Source organism: Mixophyes fleayi, chromosome 2 (assembly GCF_038048845.1).
Source record: "Mixophyes fleayi isolate aMixFle1 chromosome 2, aMixFle1.hap1, whole genome shotgun sequence".
In the NCBI taxonomy this organism is placed as follows: domain Eukaryota; kingdom Metazoa; phylum Chordata; class Amphibia; order Anura; family Limnodynastidae; genus Mixophyes; species Mixophyes fleayi.
The window spans coordinates 39,340,720-39,354,712 of record NC_134403.1 but is presented as its reverse complement, the minus strand read 5'-3'; the positions used below and the strand labels follow the sequence as shown (position 1 = coordinate 39,354,712).

Sequence of the window (13,993 nt, the reverse complement as noted above, 5' to 3'; positions counted from 1 at the left end):
CTTATGGTTCAAAACTGGTTTCAGGAAACGGGTTGGGTGTGAGGGTTCACTGCTGTGGAAGGATGTGGGAATTCACACAATTGGTCAAATATATATAGACAATCAATTAACTACATATGAACAATTGAGAGCGACCTTCCCATTACCCAACAATCAGTTCTTCTGGTATCTGCAGCTGAGACATTCACTGAATGCCCAGCTTCTTGAGGGTTTGCTTCATATGTCAGCTTCTACGATTAAAAATATATTACGACCTATAGGGTAATATAAGACTATTTCTCTGCGCAATGCCATACTATTGCCTCAGGTGTCCACGAGAGGATTAGATCTTCTCAGAATAAAATGGGAAGGCTATGTAGGGGTTCTTTATAATGAGGAGTGGAATATAGTGGTGGGAAATACTAGACATGCCACATCTTGTCTTAAGTTTCAGCAGATCCATTTTTACATGGTACACAGGTTTACTTAACACCAGCCAAGACGCAAGCAATGGGACTGTGCGCTTCTTCAGAGTGTCCCTGGTGCGGTATGACTGAGAGCACTTTTTGGCATATTTTATGGTCATGCCCAGTTGTCCAGTTCTTCTGAAGCCAAATATGGGACTTCATTTCCTCCACACTACCTATGACCCCTTTATTATGCCCTAAAATATGTCTGTTTGGCACTACACTAAAAGAAAATTTAAATAACCCACTCTTCAAATATATTTTTACCTTAGCCTCCCTAGCTAAGGTTAATATAGCAAGGGGATGGATGGTTACTGGACCACCTAGTGTATCTCACTGGATCAATCTAGTTAATGAGGTATGGAGGCATGAACAGCTCATGTATGATAGTTGAAAAGCCATGCATAAATAACATAAGATATATCACCACTAGTATGAATCAAGTTATGTTATCCACCCTCATCAGGGTGATATGATGGAATTGGGGAATCACCAGGCAGACGTTTAGCTCTCAGCCCTATGCAGCTTCAATAAATTTAGGCTGTAGTGCAATAAAAATACAATGATGGTATTATCGGCCTAAAAGTTCACAAGATAGTACTGTATAATGTTTATAGCGACATAGGCAGGGATAGATGTTTATTTAATTTGAATGTTAGATATGTTATTTGTATGTTATAGCTAAACAATCTCAATAAAAATACTTTATTCAAAAAATGGACACTATTTAATACAGACCTTACTGTATTTTAATTATGACAACACATTTCAGGAGCGCAAAACTGTTGTTTCTTAAGTTCTGTTCTACAGCTACTGAAATTCATGTTGTTGCAGTTACTTTAAATAAGATGCAGGTTTACCTGTAAAAGGTGGACTATTTGTGATGACATCTATATATTATTCATGCTGACCATTACATTTGCATCTGCAATAAAGCTCAAGAGGAACAGATTGAAAAAATATCTGCGTCTCGCTCTATATAAACAAAAGTTTTTGAACATTTGTACCTTTAAAAGGAATTTAATCTAATATCTGAGTTGTGCCATTTAAAATAAACAGGGCACCCTTAGGGACAGTAGTAGTGTTTTTTTGGTTGATCATGGCTTTGATATAGGGTGAAGCTATTCTTTAAATATAATGAAAAGTGTTGTGGTACATCATATGAAGAACCTCAGATCTCAAGCGTAAATAAAATGTGTTTTTTAAAACATTGTTGCATTGGTTAAGAATTATTTGTAATTTGTTTGATTGACCTTCACTACAGTAGTGTTTAATCATCTAATGTTATTTTCGGCTTAACGCTTACAAACTTTACTTAAATGTTAGAATTAAAGTTGTTTCTTTACAATAAAAAAAAAAGAAAAGATTTTGCAAACTCACACAGAAACAGGAGGGGAAGCAGGTACAGTTTAACAAGCCAAGCTCTTCAGCAAGGAGTGCCACTTTTGTGGCTGAAGTGCTTGATTTGTTCGGGCTCCCACAAAACAAGCTAACAATGGGCTTAAGGCAGCTAAACCGACAGTGCTGTCAATGAACTCTACAGTGGCAAGATGTTGTTGTCATCATCCTCCCCCTCATCAGTGTGTACATCATCTTCACACAATATAAATAAATCGCCCATAAATACCACCATTACAGACCAGATGTAAAAATGTTGTGCTGACTCATCTGCATCACCAATGGGTCTCATGGAAAAGCTAAGTTTTGCAAAGCATATGGCAGTTTATAGTACTTTTAATAAACATTGCCATGCAGCGGTAGCTGAAAGGAAAAGTGGTGCAAGATGGAATTGTCCTTGGAAACTCCCACCCACCCATATAATGGATCTTAAAAAGGACATGCACAGTTTAATAAACCAAACACTTCAGCAACAAGGAGTGTTAGTTTTGTGGCTAACAATGGGCTTGTTAACAGTGCTATCAATGATCTCTAAGACTGCAGTGAGCTGCCTGGTTGCTCTTACGATTAGTAACGGCACAAACACACGGCAAATCATAGCACATCTAGGAATCATTGCCACACCGCAGTGGCAGAAAAGAAAACTGATGCAAGATGGAATTGTCCTTCAGACCTCCCACCCACCTTTATGTTGGATTGACAGTAACATAACATGGGCAGCAAAGTAGACAAGGTTTTAAAGTCGACAATATACTGACATCGACAGTATTATTAGGACATCAATTGAAATGTAGACAGTATTTATTAGGTTGACAATTCAAATGTAGACAGTATTGTCCCTGACTCTAACCCTGTCCCAATCCCTAGACCTGTCCTTATCCCTATCCATACACCTGTGCCTAACCCTAGACCTGTCCCTTTCCCTGTCCCTACACCTGTGCCTATCCTTAGACCTGTCTTTAACTATATCCCTAGCCCTTAAATCAGGCCTGTCCAACCTGCGGCCCTCCAGATGTTGTGAAACTACAAGTCCCAGCATGCCCTTCCAGGTATCAACTGGTTGTCTACCGGCAAAGCATGCTGGGGCTTGTAGTTTCACAACACCTGGAAGGCCGCAGGTTGGACAGGCCTGCCTTAAATAATACTGTCCACATTTCAATAGTCTACCTAATCATATTGTTCACCATGTGAATTGGCATCCTAAAAATACTGTTGAGACCTGAATTGTCGACTGTTACACAAGCTGATAGCCCAAGGTCAAAATGTCAAACAGTGCAAGATGGAATTGTCCTTGGAAAATATGTTAAAAAGGTTTAACAAACTCACACAGAAACAGGAGGGGTAGCAGGTACAGTTTAACAAACCAATGAACTTGAAGACTGCAGCGAGTTAGCTGGTTACTAATTGACAGAGCAATGGCGCAACACACGGCAGTTCATAGCACATCTAGGAAACTTAGTTACACAGCAGTGGCAGAAAAGTGGTGCAAGATGGAATTGTCCTTGGGCTGTCCCACCCACCCTTATGTTGGATCTTAAAAAAGACATGCACACTTTAACAAAGTTAGCATTTCAGTGACAAGGAGTGCCACTTTTGTGGCTGAAGTGCTGGGTTTGTTTGGGTCCCCACACAGCAGGTTAATAATGGGCTTAAGGCAGCTAAGCTAACAGTGCTGTCAATGAACTCTAAGACTTCAGCGAGCTGCTTGGTTGCTGCACCAGTGGAAGCAGTTCTTGCCAGTGATAAAATGAAGGCCATTGTCATGCCTTGGCATAATACCAAAAAATCCCCCAATTATGTGTGGAATTATTTTTATCCAAATCCAGAAAACAGTTGTCTAGCCATTTGTAGCGTGTGTAAAGCCACAGTCAGTAGATGTAGGGACTTAAACCATCTTGGTTTATGCCATGTGACGCGATTTCAGGGCCAGCTCTTAAGAAAATCAGAAACTTATGCTAAAAATAACAACAAGCAGTCCAACATCAGCTAGCTCCCTTCTCTCAGCTAGATCCCAGCACCTGCAATCTACACCACCAACCTCTTCATCAAGGCCGGAGTGGCCATCTGGCACTTCTGGCCAATGCCAGAAGGGCCAATGGCTAGATGGGCTGATCCAGCTGTCCTCATGCCCGTCTGAGCAGCAGCACCTCCCTGCGCGCTGAGAGGCGGACAGAGATTCAGTGACATGCGGCCAATGCAAGTAATCACATAGGACATGCACCACGTAACACTGCTGCTCGGGCGGACATGCGGAGGGCTAGATTGTGAAGTGAAGCAGTCTGCGCGCTGCACATATGTAACAATGTAGGTGTGTGTGTGTGCTATGCTAATATATAGTGTGTGTGTGTGCTATGTTAATATATAGTGTATGTGTGTGCTAAGTTAATATATAGTGTGTGTGTGTGTGTGCTATGTTAATATATAGTGTGTGTGTGTGTGTGTGTGTGTGCTATGTTAATATATAGTATATGTGTGTGTGTGTGTGCTATGTTAATATATAGCGTGTGTGTGCTCTATTAATATATAGTGTGTGTGTGCTATGTTAATATAGTGCGTGTGTGTGTGCTATGATAATATAGTGTGTGTGTGTGTGTGTGTGTGCTAAGTTAATATAGTGTGTGTGTTATGTTAATATCATACTTACCAACTTGACAAAGTTGGTTTCTGGGAGAGGTGGGCGTGATGGGGACGGGGCTCCAAAATGTGCGCCATTTTGGACCCACCCCCCGTGATGTAATGACGCGAACTCGTCATTTGACAGAGGGGGCCGGGGCAAACGCTGCGATTCCCGGTGAATCGCTGTGTTTGGGAGCTAATTCTGCCCACTTCACTAGGAAGTGGGCACTTCCTAGTGAAGTGGGCAGATCCGGGATATTGCCACAATCTCCCGGGAGTCCAGGAGACTCTCGCAAAATGTGGGAGTCTCCCGGACATTCCGGTCGAGTTGGCAAGATTGGTTAATAAAGTGTGTGTTGAAATAGGTTAAGTAAATTAATAAATATTTCAGATTAGCATTCCCATCATTTTGAAATGAAAAACAGGGAGGCCCCTAGCCATAAAATTTAAGTAAAATTTACTACTTACTGCAATTAGATAAAACTCTTGTGGGAACCTATTCTATTATCACACATTGTCACATAATTAGCACCTTCATGACTTCTTGTCATTTTCACCATTACCTGTCTCAGCAACTGGAGAATGCTACTTCAAGAAACACTATAAGCGTAAGCATCTCATAGAAAAGGACACTTGTCTAGTTCATTTACTGGCACAAGAATCACATTGCTTGCCTGCATTTTCCTCAAATAACAGTCTACATACTCTTCTTCAACTGAGATGTAATTGTTGAGACAAAGCAAGAAACATACAATGACATTATGTCTTCGCTATACAGAGAATGGTGACTGAGGAGGGATAAGCATGAGTCATCTGTCTAAACAGAAAAACCACACTTCAACATGTAATATTCATGTACCAAATTTAGAATAAACAAGAAACACCATCTTTCTCTGTCACTTGTTACCATAATAGGAAACTACCTGGAACAAGGACAGATAGAATGACGTAAGATTAGAAGACAACTTGTCTCAAGGGGTAGGAGTGCACCCACTGAGATTTTCAGTGCCAGCCAGTGGGGAATGCCATACCGTCACTTCTCCTACTGCCTTCATTGTAAAACTATCACATTCCTTTCACTTACATTTTACATACCTAAATTTGCATACTGCTACTTCTAAATTTCCACATCGACCACTGGTGCCAACAATAACATTTCATGTGGCTTTGTTGCCTAACTCATAAGATTTAACCAGCCCTAATCTAGAATGTCTGCGAACTATGAATGTTTATTGAGGTAATTGTTAGGCCTATAGATTGAAGATATTTACAAAAAGGTATTTAAAAAAAACAAATAGAGATTTTATAGGTCATAATTGACAAGGAAGCAGTCCTGGAAATATGTAAACTGAAATCAAAACTGTAGTGCATAACATTTCCTATCTCACTGTGATCCCTTCTCAAATTTTTCACATTAAAATTTTATTTTCAAACTCCAAACCACCCATCGCACACTGAAACACACACATACATTACCCAGCAACCAGACATATTTCTTCCGCCTGAGTGCTGGCCGCTCTATGCATGCTCTGAGTGGTGACGTCACCACCGTCAGCAGTTAGATTATATCTGCTACCTATGTAAGGAAGGCTCTGTCACCCAGAGTATTACGTCTAGTCAGCATTTTTGTACTATTCCCAGTGTTCTGGTATATGGTTGTTCTATTACTGATTTCTGACCAGGCTTTCCCTGACTTCTCTATTGGACTCTGTTTTGGCTCTGAACATACTCCCGACATTTGACCTCTTGGTATTCTTTGACCAATCTTTTGGATTTCCCATTTGCAGTGCGCATCCTGATTGGCTTGAACTCGGACTGTTTAACCATCCACACGCACTTATGACATTGCTGGAAGATGTCCCTTGCTCCCTTGGTTCTAAGCATTTAAGGCCAAAAGGGAATTGTAAAAAGTGGGATCCTGCTGAATTAAGCAAAATGTGGGAATCCCACAGTAATACTCAGGAATGGAAGTGGGGTAGAATTTTAACATAATTTAACGTGTCAAAACCACTTTGTCTTTCATTTTTATTTCCAGAAGAAAATTTTCCCTGGAATTGTAAATAAATCTTGCTTGGATTACAAATGAAGAATAATTCCTAAGAATTGCCATTAAATAATTTTCCTGTGGATTGTATGAAGATGATCCCATTGGATTGCAATGGATTTACTTAACAATTGTTTGTGTGTGTTATTTGGCTTTTTCACTATTATGCTACAATTATACTTGGTTTTGGTGGTAAGAAAGATGGATCCTGCACTGTAGGTTTTCTTGTTAGTAGCTAAAACTGTCTGGTCTGGGGCTGGCTTTTAACATGGGACTTACATATAGCAATGGGATTACATGTTCGCTTTCCCCCTGTTTAGTGGGAACCAGCCTAGGCTATCTAGTACTGGGGCTGGTTGATGCATTTCTGGGGATTGACCATTTTTATAGATTTTATGAACGGAACTTCTCCCACTCATTTTGATGGTCTAGTCGTTTACTCTGGATGCTTTATAAATATTTAAATGGAGAGGGCAGCATTTGTCAGGAACATACATTATTTATATACCTGAAAGAATACTCACAATGGAGACTATTACTTTATAGGCAAAAGCAAGATTCTGCATCCCATCATTTGAAAATACAAGAAGAGAAAAAGGTCAGAGAGGGATGGTACAATAAAGGAAAGTTTTTAATGTATTACACACAAACAGAGTTACGCTTCTATGGATATTGAAAGGTAAATATACAGGTAATTAACAAAAAAAGCATCTGGGTAAGTACACCAAGCATGTTGAAAGCAACGGTACCCCAAAAAGGTGCTCCTCACACAGATTAACCCTAGTGCTGCCAACCTAGCACTAGCGAATTTTGGAGTCCACCTCATTTTACTAGAACTAACTCTAGGCACTGCCAGCTGGGGCTGGTGGCACTATAGCAGGGAAGCCCACAGTGTGGGTCCCTCTGCCATAATGACAACCAGCCACAGGCTGGTCAGCACAGGGCTGGATTCCCTAGGGAGATGGGGCATGCAAAAAAATTGCAACCATGGCCAGGGTCTTTCAGTCAGGTGCCACTGTACTCCTAGCATACAGTACTGCTTGCTAAGTCACAGCAGTCAGCATTGCTAAAGCTGATATTTATGTGGTTAAGCCTTTGCTCCCTCTGGCTCAAGCACACTGGGGCCAGATGCAAGACCAGGCCTTGGGCTGGATGGACCAGCCTATTGAGGATGGCAACCAGTATTGTGTCAAACATTGCTAGTGTGTGCATATAATGCAATGCGTACTGGTCCTTCATCTCCCGACGGCTTTTATGGATACCATTCATGAGGTCAGTGACTTTGCCAGATCCAGCAGGGGAAGATAAGGTTGGCATCTAAAGTGGTTCATCCTCAGCTTCTTCTTTCTCCACAGCGAGTAGTTGCTTTGCATCCCATGGCTAATAAACATATATACAGTATATCTCTGCACTCATTTAAATACTTGTCCAAAGTCCCCTTGCTTTGGTGCTCCTCCGTGTCTCTAGCTCCCTCAGGCAGCTCTAACAAAAGTTTTTAGAAAGAGGGCACTTACCAGACTTTCATTAGTTAAGAACTCTTTACTCTTATTTTTTATCTTCTAACGGATGTTCCAGTCCATAACACAGACCTTTTCTCAAGACCACAAAAAAGTGAACAAAACAGTCACCAGCCTTACCCACCATATAAGTGTGCTACATAAAAAAACAGTCAGTATTTAACATATGTGCAAAACAGAAAACTAATTTTCACCCCTTGCATTGTAACATGGTTTTGTCCAGGAGACTTAAATAAGAAACTTCTTCTTTTAAGTTCCTTAATGAATGAGGCCCTAAGTTTCTAATTTAAGCAATGGTAAAGTATCCACAAAAAAACCATTGTTTTCATGTCGTGCTACAATAAAATTACACTTAATACTTCTTACATCTATTAACCATTTCCTTGCTAATCAACATATGATATGCTAGATGTTAACAAAGACATGTGTGTACTATTAGTAAATCATTTTAACCCTTGCCATTCATAATATGTAAATACTAATCTTTATTTTTAACAGTGTCCTTTTCCTATCAATTCCAGATGTAACTAGGAAAGCTTCACTCTGTATAAATACATGAATATATATAAATATATAAGAAATATATACACATACCATATAATTTGTCAAACTAGAATACTGCTTAGCCGCCATAAAGCAATTATCATAACCACAAATAAATAATTTCATGTCTTTTAAATATTACTTTTTGCGGATTTACACTTTCCATTCATTCTCAAGGTTTTGTTTATAGTATTTTTCTCTTTTTCTTCTTTGTATTTTAATTTTTACTTTTTTTTCTGGTATTGCCCTGTACTTATTTCTTATGATCAAGCTGGGCAATTTTAATATAAAAATAACTATTTATTTTACCACAACATACCTATCAATCTTTTTACATTTTGATGAAAACCAATCACAACCAGATTAGTTAACTCCACATTAATCCTCACATAAATTAACTGAATTTTTAAATGTTTGTGCCAGTTTCCTTATGATCTTCATTTATCCTATGCCTCAATGTAACAATTATATTATGTAAAAGTTAATACTCTCACCCTTAAAATAGAATTTCCCTGTGTTCACCAATATTCTTCTCTCAGGATGTGGCTGCACCTGTACTACCCGCAATGTACCAAAACCAGATGACCTCTTCCTCTATCAGACGAGAAATGGGGTACTATTTTTTCCTTGATGAACGTTCTTGAGAGCCACTTTTATAGGTGCAATTTGAAGCGGAATTCACTTTGTGTTTCTCTGCTCTGTAGGGAAACCTCTTACTTTCTCTTCTCTGTCCCTTTAAGGAGCGAGGTTTTAGGGTAATCTTTCCACTTCTCCAAAGAGCCCTGTTACTGTACCCACCTCTGCACCTCCTGGCAAAAGCTGAAAATATATTTGGAACACTGGTCCTAATTATCACCTCCAACATAGTGACTGGACCGGTGGTAATCGTTAATACAATTACCACTATTTCAACAACCACTTCACCTGCAAAACAAACACGAAAGTTTTAAAAAGCAATGGTAATATTTATAGACTTACTTTTAAAGCGACTGAACATCACCGATGGACCCGAATGCCGACCGCAAGTGATCTCAATTGAAGAGGTGTCCGGCGCTACTGTTTATCGCGAATTGTATTCATCTGAATTTAAAGTGGCAATGTCGGGTTAAGTGTTTAAACACTTAACCTGCGGGGGCCCAACATTGCCACTTTAAATTCAGATGAATACAAGTTGCGATGACAACAAACAGTAGTGTCCGACACCTCTTCAACCGAGATCACTTGCGGTCAGCATTCGGGTCCATCGGTGATGTTCAGTCGCTTTAAAAGTAAGTCTATAAATATTACCATCGCTTTTTAAAACTTTTGTGCTTTTTTTGTAGGTGAAGTGGGTGTCGGATTTTTTCGAAACTGAAAAACCGTACCCCACCCGACTGGACACCACAATGTTATTGATCAAAAGTTCTACAAAGACATGGTTTCAATCCTTCTGAAGAAGTCGTTACTTGTGCCAAAACACACAAGTATTAATAGGGATACTCAGTGTTTCATCATTGCCAAACTGAAAAATAAGGACTTTTCAGTTTGATCCGTTCATGGACATTGGCATTAAGAGATTCTTGCAGGACTGTGTGCATATGCAGTGTACCGGCTAGTGCAGAACATATCAGTGATTAAGGATGATTGGAAACTGTAAGAGGACACACTACTAACTGGAAGTATCTCTTGCTAAACTGTATCTTGCATTCTTCAAAACTCACATGGACTGTCTAATACGGACAGACAATTTATATGAAAGTGTTTGCATGATTGTGGATTTACTTTTGGATCCTCATAATGACTGACAACCATATATATTTATCAGTACTGCTAGTTTGTTCTGTTTATGTTTGGATTGAGAGCAGAATGGATTGGACACTAAATTACTGAACCACACTAACCAATGAATGCAATACTGTTTTATACTTCGACACGTTTTATAAGGGCTGTCTTGAGTATAAGATTTATATATTGCCATTTCAATTGCTCTTTTATGGTGTATGTTTTATATATGGAGATCAAATAATAAATGTCTATATTTTATAGAAATATACAGACAGGTTTTTTTTAAATAATGTTTAGGAAAAGGAGACAGCATGAAAAATAGGTATACTACAAAGTCCAGAAATATTACAAACAGCAAACATATTCTCTTTTGTTTTCAGAAGCATTTTGCACACATTTCACGAAATGTTAATCCCATTTATCCACACACCAGATGACCCCCTCCCTTTTGTCAATGCCAATAGTTATAAATCAATATCAAAACACAAAGAGCAATTAGAGATTGTTTGAATTTTATTACAAAATGTGACATGCAGCGCGCTCAAAGAATAATGAATCTATATAGGGGAAAATATGAACATTTAATTTATATGACATGAACTACATCTTTGAATGAAAAAAGCTCCACTTGACAACTTTTTAATCACAATACTGCAGAAAATTGCCAGCTAATCAAAAACTATCTGCTCCCTAAATCTTCATCATCAACCTTGATTTAAATTGCACCAGCAGATTTTGTAGCGCTTTACAATTGGGATACCTAGTCATATCCCAAAAGAAGGTACTCAGTGATGATCAGGACACTGACACAATGTTAGATAGAGACACTGTTCTCAATCACTCCGGGATTCAAGAAGGTATAAGGCAAAAACATGTTCGTGTTCCGTTCAGTAATGGACTTGGAAATTTCATCCAACTTGTTCTGGAAATCCTTTATGAACTTCTGTGGGACCTCCTCTGTAAAACGCACATCAGGGTAATCCCCTAAACGTCTCTGGAGAGCAATAAGGAATCTGATTAATGGAAGCTTTTTTTAGCCAAAATTTAGCCATGATTTCTTTATGTATTGACTGAGTCCATTCATCAATACATTACAGAGCAGAGCTGCATGTACATGAATGGACAGCTGTATATATCATGATCTGCGCAAGAATTCTCTCTTACATATTCCCCAGACTAGAAACACAAAAGGAGCAGATCTGCTTATTGCTTTTATGTCCGTACAGGATAATAGTACTCACCCGGTCTCTTGGCTCATTACTAAGCAGCCACACTGTGGTCATTCCAGTAGTGGTAGTGTTTACTTCTGGCAATGCATCCAGGATACTCTGGGGTGTGCTGACCCCTTTAGCTGTGGGAGGGGGGTTTTTCATGGATGTGGGACCATTGGGCATCCAGGCATAGAAGTCAAACTGCAATACAAACATTGATCATCTGAAACATTTTTATATGCATGAATAATTTATCCACAAATGCATAATTATCTTCTCAATATTTTCCTAATTATACATAGGATATTTACACATTACCATAATACATTATAAAGGAAGATCTAGCTCGAGTGTAAATGTAATATTTTGTATCTCAAACTAAATATATTTTCCACATGGACCAGTAAATATTGTCACATGAATCACATGTGGTTTCTATGCAGAATATCAAATGTAGGCTTACAACGTGTGTATCAGTTGTTAGTTAAATGTCTCATCTGTCAATCATGCATAAAGCAAATGGAAATAGGGTGTGAAAAATTTGACAAGAGTTTGTGCAACACATACTGTAGTTATTGTGTTAGAAATCCTGTTTTTCAATGACTAGATGGTCTTAGTCATAATGCTTGATGTACAGCCTCAAATCCTCCAAATCAAGGATAAAATCAGATTTTATATTTACATTAAATTCTTTTCTTAGTCCATGGGGGACATTGGACCATGGGGTATAGAACCTCCTTCAGAACATGGACACTTGAAATAATTCTATCAATTAAATGCTCCTCACTCTTATACCTCCCCATCGTGCAGGGAAATCAGTTATTATACTAACCAAGTCCCACAGGACAGAACCAAAAAGAAACAATAAAGAGAGATAGAAATTACTTCATCCCTGAAAAAGTAACATTTAACTTTGGTAAACTTCTTCCCAGGATATCTAGAGCTTAATTGGGTGGCCACTCAGTATTTATCATGGACTAAGAAAAGAATTTAGCGAAAGTTTAAAATCTAGTTCTCTCTATCAGCCACTGAGGGACACTGGACAATTGTGATGTATAAAAGCTACTCCCTTTGGGTGGGTACGCTCACAAACTAGTAGTGCGCAGCACCCTATACCTAAATCTAACGACCTTAGAATTGTAAAGGTATGTATAGAGCCCCATGTGGCAGCCAACCAAACTGCCCGGCCGAAGCCCCATGATGAGCCATCCACAAGGCGCTCACCGATTACACCAATAAAGCCAGCTGTGCCAATCTCTGCCATGACTGGCTTCACCAGTCTGGTGCCACAACTGCACCTCCACTCCTTTCTATCATACCCTTTAAGGATGCAGGAATCATCGCCATTATAGGGAGCCAGTAATAATTCTAGAAGCCTATCGCAATAGAGAATTTGTATATCCCTGATGTTGACGTATGCCACTGTGGTGGAATTGTCTAATTGAATCTGCATGGGATTTCCACATGATTGAAGGTAACCCTGAGCTAGAACGTTTAGCATCGCTCTTAATTCTAGAATACTTATCGTAAGGTTTGCAAGAACGGACAGTGAAAGGAGACAGCCTCTCAGCACTAGGGGCAAGCATCTGTTGCCACAATTGCCCAATTTTATATAGTCAGGTGACAGGCCCTGTTAATGCTGCCATCTCAACCTCCAGAGGAGCAGCTTCCATCTGAGAGCCAATAGAAACACCTTATGTTTAGGTGGAAATACTCAGATTAATAAGTGCCGAGTGTCCAAAGGATTATCCTGCTGAATGAATCTGTCCGATACCTTAACAGAAACAGCTTTTGGAAAGATAACCCCTCCCACTGTCTTATACTAACACTGGAAGAAAATCACACCCACTGTAAGTAATGTGGGATTGGCTATCCGCATGGCAATTAAAGCTGGTCCACAGTGAGATAGGTAGTGAGAAGGTAGGAAATCAATCTATTTTCTCACCCAGGAATCTGAAGTGGAACTGAACCACTGACCCCTATAAAATCAGCAGAATGACACACACACGACTGCCTCTACGGGTGGGCAGAATGTCCATCATGCAGCCTGTTATTCCGAGGACCTGGCTGATAGCATCTTAGTGGAAAAAGTTTGCTTAACTCTCTGCTGTCCTCCACAAGGAGCTGGGAACTGACAGTGATTTCTGAACCCTGTGCCTTTACCGCTACACAAAAAGGCCTGAAACCAATCGTCCTACGCTCTTGGCAGTTGTACCAGTAGTAGCCCTTTCACTGTTCATCTGGCTAATAATCTTATCCAAGTCAACCCCATATAGACATCACCGTAAAATACAAGGAATCCCGACTCCTTTTGACTCTGCATCTGGCACCCAAGCATTGATAAAATTGCCTTGGCAAGCTGAGACCATCAAGATGAAATTCTGGCCCCTGGTTTTACCAGTATCCAGAGCTGTGTCCCCAGATATACTTATTCTTCCCAGATGTGTACCGCCA

General features: G+C 39.6%; 1 long non-coding RNA gene across 1 annotated transcript; it reads right to left on the bottom strand.

Annotated features, from left to right (window-relative positions):
* Nucleotides 1-10,823: 10,823 nt before the first annotated feature.
* Nucleotides 10,824-11,737, bottom strand: LOC142140866 (uncharacterized). The gene is made up of 2 exons (XR_012688577.1): nucleotides 11,570-11,737; nucleotides 10,824-11,322 (listed from the first exon to the last, which is right to left on the bottom strand). It is a non-coding gene; the product is annotated as an uncharacterized LOC142140866 (long non-coding RNA).
* Nucleotides 11,738-13,993: the final 2,256 nt, after the last annotated feature.